The sequence below is a fragment of the Melanotaenia boesemani genome, chromosome 14 (assembly GCF_017639745.1).
Source record: "Melanotaenia boesemani isolate fMelBoe1 chromosome 14, fMelBoe1.pri, whole genome shotgun sequence".
In the NCBI taxonomy this organism is placed as follows: Eukaryota; Metazoa; Chordata; class Actinopteri; order Atheriniformes; family Melanotaeniidae; genus Melanotaenia; species Melanotaenia boesemani.
In genome coordinates this window covers 32,529,678-32,537,687 of record NC_055695.1, presented here as the reverse complement: position 1 = coordinate 32,537,687, position 8,010 = coordinate 32,529,678, and positions in this window count along the sequence as shown.

Below are 8,010 nucleotides of genomic sequence, written 5' to 3'. Positions count from 1 at the left end.
GCAGAGGTGAAGCCAGCGGAGATCTGTGATGGAGGGTCTCTGGGTGTCCTGGACAGGATGGCAGGAAAAGCCAGTTTCATATGCAGAATCATATACGCACATGTAAATAGTTATTTTTGCACTGCTATATTCACTATAAAAAATAAATGACTTTGTAAAGAGTCTGAAGGTTTCAGTTTTTGTCCGTTAGATGGGGTTTGGCCGCATCTATAAAATATTAGCTAATAAAAATATTAAGTAGTTATTAACCTATAATGGCTTATCCCTGGGTGTAAATTACATTATTTTATCAACTTTTTAATATGCACCATATCACAGGACAAAGTTTATCATGTTCAACCAAGATCTGGCATCAAATACTTGTGGACACAAATTACACACCTGTAAACATTTCACCATCCCTTTCTATATTTTTACCTTCATATACGCTAAATCTGTGTGACTATGTCCTCATAATTCTAAACCATAAGCTACTGATAATGCACACAAAGCTTAAAAGCAGGTGATGAGATCTTAATTTTGCACATAACAAAAAAAATGAACAAATGATGTATTTTATATGTAACATTTTCTCTTTAAATGTGTACATCATGTATACATGTATGTTCTGTCTGTCCAACTTCCAGAACATGATGCTTATTATGAAGAGGTGTGTTGTGATTAGCTGGAAGGCAGGAGGTAAAACATCAAGGCTGCAGCATCCAGCTCTTTCAGTATCTGCAGCAGGTGGTTGTGTCCATCTTTTAGGGCGTCAGACGCGAATTTGCGGGCTTTGCATAGTCTGGCTTTGAAAGAATTTTCGTATTGACACATGTTAGTTTCCGGAGGTCCCCGAAGTGAATGACCGAATATGAGTTCAGCGGGACTATAGCCGAGTGATTCCTGCGGCGCTTCTCGTGCGGCAAACAAAACAAACGGGATTACTTCATCCCAGTTTTTGTCTTCTTCCAGGCAGTATTTTCGAAGCATAGCCTTTAGGGTCTGATGCCAGCGTTCTAATGCTCCTTGGCTTTCTGGGTGATACGCTGTACTGGTTACGTGCTGAATGTCTAGATCATGTAGCACCTGCTTGAACAGTCTGGAGGTAAAATTACTCCCTTGGTCAGACTGTATTATCTGCGGCAATCCAAAGGTTGAAAAGAACTTTGATAGAGCCTTAGTAATGGCTTTGGCTGTAACCCGGCATAAAGGAATAGCTTCCGGATATCTAGTTGCAGCACACATTAACGTTAACAGAAAACAATTGCCATTTTTGGTACGCGGCAAAGGTCCCACACAGTCAATGATCAGTTTCTCAAACGGTTCACTGATGACAGGTATCGGATGCAACGGGGCACAAGGAATTTTCTGATTAGGTTTACCAGTTATCTGACACACATGGCAGCTCTTAACATGGCAAATGACATCCCGCTTCAAACCAGGCCAAAAAAAATGTTTCAACATCATGTGCTAAATGCAGTACTTGCTGTCAAAACGGCGCTGGTATTACAATCTGTTCCTCCACATTCCAGTCCTCTCCCGGAATAGCAACCGGACACCAACGTCGCATAAGCACTTTATCCATAATATAAAATCCACTGTTAAGTGTTGCTAACTTGTCAGCACTCACCACCTCTTTGAAGCACCTGTGTAACATGGGATCATTCATCTGTGCGTCACACAAGCCGGAGCGAGAAAGGGGTAAGGAGGAGCAAACGGGGCTGCTGAACCTCCTGAAATTTTACATTAGGGTTCTTTACTGCTTCCTCCACCAGTGTTCCATCTTCTGTAAAAGAATCAATGAGAAAACTGTTAGACAAGGTGAAATCATCCTCCTCTAAATTTTTATTCTGACGTGCTTGCGCACGGGTTACCACGCAGGTTTGTTTACAGATCACAGGTTGGTCCATCACTTCCAGAGCAGGCGTCACTCTGCCTCCAGCAATGTCGTTCCCTAAAAGAATCGAGATGTCAGCAAAGGGCAACTCATTACAGATAGCCATTGGGAAAACACCAGTTATCTAGTCCGTTTTCAAATGCACTAAGTGAACGGGTCGGGGCGCATAACTCAATTTCACTCCCCGCAGGATTACACTGTACCCTGTATAAGACTTTTCACAAAAGGGCAGCGCATTAGCTCGGATGAGGGTCTGGGAAGCTCCCGTGTCCCTTAACACTTTTACACTTACAGGTTTTGAGGTATCAGACAGAGACACACAGCCATCCATAATGAATGGAGCAAAGCAGGGGTCCAGAGTTGAGCAAACTGCTTTTCCCTTGCTTTTTCCATGAACAAAACCAACTCCCTTTTCTTTGGGAGGTGAAGTTTGGCCTTTCTGCCTATTTTTAAGCTTCAGGCAATTTCCTATGAGATGTCCAACTTTGTGACAATAATAACAGGAGCGTTCCTCCTGAACACGAGGTGTGACTGACTTTATCATCCCACCAGCAGTGTTTTGTTTAACAGGCTTAAACACTGTTTTATGAGTCAGCACATATTCGTCGGCAATAACCGCAGCTGCCGACAAAGTGGTCACTCGCTGCTCATTTAAATACACAACCACACTTTCAGGTAGCTGTTTCTTAAATTCTTCAAGTAGACTTAATTCCTGAAGAGATTCATAACTGTCCACACCAGATGAACACCATCGGTCAAAGAGATTACTCTCTTCCCGAGCAAACTCCACATACGTTTGGGATTGTTTTCTCTGGTAAGTTCTAAATTGTTGGCGGTAGGCTTCCGGTACCAATTCATATGCTTTAAGGACCGCAGCCTTAACAATGTCATAGCATTGGCTGTCAAGAAGAGGGAGCGCTGCTACAACCTCTTGAGCTTTTCCCTTAAGTCTGCATTGTACAAGCAGTGCCCACCAGTCTTTCGGCCACTTTAATGTTATAGCTATCCGTTCAAAAGCTGCGACATAGCAGTCTACATCACCATCCCCGATTACAGGCACGAATGGAATCAGTTTGGAAATGTCGAAGGGAGTAGAGGGAACCACGGCATCTGAAGACCCACTAGAGCAGGGCTACTCAATTCGGTCCTACGAGGGCCGCAATCCAGCTGGTTTTCCATGTATCCCTGCACCAACACACCTGAGTCAAATTAGGTGGCTCTAACAGCCAATCAGGTTCTACACAATGACTCATTAATTTGACTCAGGTGTGTTGGTGCAGGGATACATGGAAAACCTGCTGGATTGCGGCCCTCGTAGGACCGAATTGAGTAGCCCTGCACTAGAGCCAACAGGCGCCGGGAAAGTGGTCTGGGTTTGAGCTTCCAGCTCCAAACGACACATGTGCACTCGCTCATCAGTCTCGATTTCCATGCATCGGATCTCGAGCTGTAAACTGCGCTGATGCTCCAACTGCAGCCTTGTCAATTTCACTCTCAACCGGGCATTTAGCCGGGAGGAATCTGAGCCACTGTCCGAGAGATACGGATCGAACTTGGGGAGAGTGACAGGAGGAGTCCTTCTGTCCTCTCTCTCGGAAGTCGCGTCCACAGCACCAGCTGAGCCAGCCTGGTGATCATGCTCAGATTTGCTAGGTCCCGCCTCCTCGGGCAGACCAGCCAATACAGGCACAACAGCGGTTTCAGCCTCAGTATTGCACAACACACGTCTGTAAACCAAACCAGCCACCACCACAGCCCTCAAATCCTCCTTCAACATTTGCTTTTGTACAGGGATGTCGTAACAATCAGCAATTACAGCCAGATCGTCTTTTCTACACAGCTCTATCCGATCCAGAGTTGGATTCGCCTTGAATTCCTCCAAATCGAATGAAGCCATGATATAAAAACGTCCACAAACTTCCACAATGCAGATCTTTCTAATATAACACAAAATTGAGAAAATCTGCTCTCACCTCTCCTCACAACAAAACAAGCTCCCGGACGAGCCCCCACTTTTGTTACAACCCCACCTCGAAATCCAGGGGATCAAGGGGTCGACAACAAAAACAAACCAGATCAAACTTAAAGATATATACACAATGTTTTATTAAAATTCAAACACAAAAAAGAAAACAACCAAAGGTGTCCAAGGTACAGAATGTCTTGTCCGGTTACAAAAAAAAGAAATCTAATTAACTAAAGGTGTCCTCAATTGAGGTAACAATTAACAACTACAAAATAAATAGTTCTCCTTACTTATTTTTAACTTTAACAATCTTTACCATTATACAAACCAAAATCTTACTAAACTTCAAGCTTCTTTTGAAAAACAAACCAAAAATCAATTCCACAAAATAAATCAGAAAGCTATTTAAACTACAAACCAAATACAGCTACCAAACTTACAAAAAACAAAAAGCTACTCACAAACGATGAGAGCGAACAATCTCAATTTCTCTTAACTTAAACACAATTGTAACTGTAAAAATTGTAAACTAAATGTAACTATAGGGAAAACTAAATGCTCTTACAAACAATCAATCAACCAACCAACGCTTCACTAACGATCTCAGATGGCAAGCTGAGGGCCTAATAACCAGCTGCCCCGAATGTTGGTGCTTCCTTCCTTTTAAAGGCCAGGTGTTCCACTGGTTGGTTTGTCTGGAGGGCATTCGTCCAATCAGGGAGTCAGAAGAGCAGGGACGTCTCTCAGGTCCACAGCCGATCGCAGAGTTGCAATCACACAGGTGGATTTGCATTAACACAGAACCCGGCCACAGGCCGGGGGATGTGACACTCGCTATGACCAAGATTTACCAAACCAGAGGCAAAAGAAGGCACAATTTGTGCTTCACATTTGTAAAACAGTCATAAAATGTCTTACCTTTGCTCTCTTGTCTCAAAACTTATATTCACCAGGATAAAACCGCATTTAGTTTAAAAAAAAACAAAACATAAAAAAACATAAAAAAAAAACAAAGAAACAACAAAAAAACAAAAAACGTTTCCCGTCCAAAAATCCCAACTTTCTTCACATTTGCATGGGTTTTGATGGACACAGGTGGCACAAAATGGCACCTCTTCTTTTCTTAAGCTCCAGACAGAAAACGTCTCATCATTTTAATAAACCCGCTCTCTCCTGATTACATCAGACGCACCGCTGCAGCAGGACCAGACATGGACAGCAAGCCTCTATGAGGCCAGTGAGCAAAAGTTTCAAAAACCATGCGTTAATGCACGTTAAAAATATTAACAGCGTTAATCAATTAATGCGTTAACGCAATAGTAATGCATTAACGTGCACGGCTTTAATATATATTTGTGTTTCTCATCGTCTTCTGGGAGCCATTCCTTATCCAAAAATCACAATTTTCTGACCATTTGCATGAGTTTTGACGCACAAAGAGAAATTTTACTTCTTTCTTAAGTTTCTTAAGAGAACCCATGCAATATTTAGTTATTTATTTTTATTTTCACTTTTCCAGTTCAATTTGCCCTGTCACAGTAGCACATATTGGCATGGGACAGCAGTGGCTCAGGTGATAGAGCAGGTCATCCAATGACCGGAAGGTTGCCGTTTGATTCCTTCTCCCCCATTTATCTGTCGTTGTGTCCTGGGGCAAGACACTTCACCCTCCTTGCCTTCAGTGTTGGCATCGCTGGTGAATGAATGTGGATGAAAGTTTGGTGATGGTTGGAGGGACCGTAGGCACAGATTGGCTGCCATGGTTCTTTCAGTTTGCCACAGGGCTACACAAGTAGCTTAGCATCATCGGGTATGAGTGAGGAGTGAATGAATAATGGATATAAAATGTAAAGCGCTTTGGGTGCCTTGAAAAGCGCTATATAAATCTAATCCATTCAATTTGTAGTAATCTCACATGCCTCAGATTTTTTTGAGACCACAAACATACAACCCTTGTAATTTTAAAGATATAATTAATTTATTTTGGGTATGATATTTCACACAGGAGACAGAAAAAAATCACAATAAAGATGTTAATATGGAAAAAAAAAGTTTTACATTTTGCAATGAAAGAAATGACCAGATAATAATATAAGGATATATGATAATATGTACTTTAATAATCTGAGACGTGACACTAATCTTCATTTAGTGACATACATGTTATAAAACCCATTTGTGATCTAGATTAAAAAGAGATGAACCTCGGACTTGAAGGCATTTATTGTTCACTCAAACTAACTGGCCTCAATGTGACGATATTAACAGCATCAGAACCACTGGTGGAGTGTAAAATGTACATCACATCCCTATAAAGTGGCTGTCCATCGGAATCTGAGCTCTTCTAGGCAATATGCCAATTAGGATATTACCATATTACCAGCCCCTGAAATTACACTCATGTCAACATTTAGAAGAAGTCTTTATGAAACCTGGCAGATGTGTTAACTGCAGGAGACTCCCAGAGGTCTCAGTCACAGAAGTTGAGTATAAATAGCTTTGCAAAAAAGCTTGTAACCATGCCTTAAGTTCCCCATAGCCTGTGATACTACATGGTTATTTTTATGAGCGTTTTGACACCCTGACTTTCAATTTAATGCTTTGACAGTTTGACTAAGTGGGGGGAAAGTGACGTGAATGCTGTGTGGCTTTTCCATTACAATTTAAATACATTTTTGAAAATTAAGTCTGTAACTTGGGCATTTCTGGAGTTCAACATCTGCAAATGAGCAAAGCATTAGCAAAGCATGTTTTACAAAATATTGCCCAAGGCTCGGTCACACTTGGAAAAAGAAGCCTTTAGGTCACATTTACACATTTATAGCAGGTAAGGATAGCTCAGTTACTACATTTTAATGGGCAAAGGTGCACACCGGTGCTCATGTGAAGTGTTTGCAGCAGACTAGAACAATCTGTGTTCCTCTGAACTGGATCACAGTATGTCCTCAGTATGAACTGTAGTCATTGTTAACACCACAGGGTAGTCTTAATTTGTAAATATTTATTGACTTGAAGTATACATGGTGATAACGTTTCATAATAAGTGCAGTCTTAAGAATACTCATCTTTTTTGGCTCACACGTCTCCTTAAGTATACATTCCAAACTACAAGGGCTTTATGTATAATCTTGTAACATTTATTTTGGTAGGAATTCATCTGTGGGAAATACGTCAAGCATCAACTGTCACTCTCTCCTTACTTTGTTTTCATCTTAAATATGTTACACCTGTAGGGCTGGGTATCATCACTGATTTCCTGATTTGATTCGATTTGATTCACAACAGCCTATTTTGATTCAATTTTGATTAAATCAGATTCGATTCAGTATTGATTCATTGCTAATTCATTCATTCATAGCTAATATATAACACCACCTATTGCCCTTGAATATTAAAGACATCCTAAGAAAACTTTTTTTTTGATCAAACACAGTCCATTTACATGACAACTAAAATCATTTTTCTGGAGGTAATCAGATTACTGTAATAATCTGATCTGACACATCTACATGCATTTGTAAAATATGAGAACAATACAGTGTTTCCCCAGATTAACAGCTAGAATTGCTGTGAAAAAAAGGAAAAAAAAGGAAAAACATTTAGGACAGAAAAAGTTATTTAGAGCGACTCTACTGAATGAAACGGTTTCATCAGCACATTTAAAAAAATTAAACTTTTTTTTTGTTTTATTTTTTCTTTTCTTTTTTTTTTTTTATCACAGTATTGTATATATTGTAACCATGGTATATACTGTATTGTTCTGGTATTTCACAAATGCATGTAGATGTGCCACATCAGATTATTGTGGTAATCTGATTACTCCCAGATAAATGATTTTGATTGTCATGTAAATGGACTCAGTGTTTTATAAAAAAAAAAATATCTGAGACTGTCCTTGATATTCAAGAAAAATAGGTGGTTAAATAATTAGCTGTAAATGAATCAATATTGAATCAATTTGGATTTAATCAAAATTGAATCAATATAGGCTGCTATGAATCGAATCAAACTGATTTAGGAAATTAGCACTACGGCAGCACAGAAGCAAGCCTTGAGTACCAGGGCAATCCAGACCCAGATCTACCACACCAGGCAGGACCCCAGGTGCAGGCTGTGCAAAGAGGCCCCTGAAACAATCCAACACCTCACAGCAGGGTGCAAGATACCA